The sequence below is a fragment of the Orycteropus afer genome, unplaced genomic scaffold, assembly GCF_000298275.1.
Source record: "Orycteropus afer afer isolate SDZICR_OR568_19922 unplaced genomic scaffold, OryAfe1.0 scaffold00396, whole genome shotgun sequence".
Taxonomy (NCBI): Eukaryota; Metazoa; Chordata; class Mammalia; order Tubulidentata; family Orycteropodidae; genus Orycteropus; species Orycteropus afer.
Window position 1 is genome coordinate 893,638 of NW_006921983.1, and position 778 is coordinate 894,415.

Genomic DNA, 778 nt, shown 5'->3' on the forward strand with positions numbered 1-778 from the left:
TCTCTCCAAGGAGTGTATCTACCTCAGGTAAATGCTCAACTCATATGCCTGTCTTTTGTTTGTCTGGAAGCCACAGGTGTAGGTTTAATTCCAGACCTGAAGGGCAGCTGGGGGCCATAGTCTCAGTGGTTCCACCAGGCTCTATCAGACCAGCAAACTTGGTCCCCCCCCCTTTTTTTTCCCAACTGATTTTGAGTTTTGTTCTGCATTTTTCTCCCTTTCTATCCAGGATCTCCTACATAAATCCCCCTCTGAGTGGTTGACAGTGGTAGCTGGGCACCATCTAGTTCTTGTGGTCTCTCATAGATTTACCTAATACTTCAGCCTCTCCACCCATCTGTCCACCCATATATCAATTGTTGCCTTCACTAACAAAGCAGTACTGTATGTGCAAAAGGGTTCATCTTTGTTGTCTGCACTTCCCATGTACATCTCTATGTCTTTCTCTTCCTCAATGCTACCATTTTGACCACTCACATATGGTACATTGCCCATCTCTGCACCCAAATCCATACTTATCTCTACTTATCTAACAGTGTTCCTTCCCCAGCCGCCCCCCACCCCTGATAACCGACAAAGAAAATTTCCTTCCATAGATAAACCTTTCCTTGACTTTTACAATAACGGGCTAAAACAATATTTGTCCTTCTGTGATTGACTTATTTCACTCAGCATAATGTTCTCTACATTCATTCACGTTATGCAGTGTTTTGCAGATTCTACATTATTCTTTAGGGTTGCATAGTATTCCATTGTGTGTATGTACCATAGTTTGGAT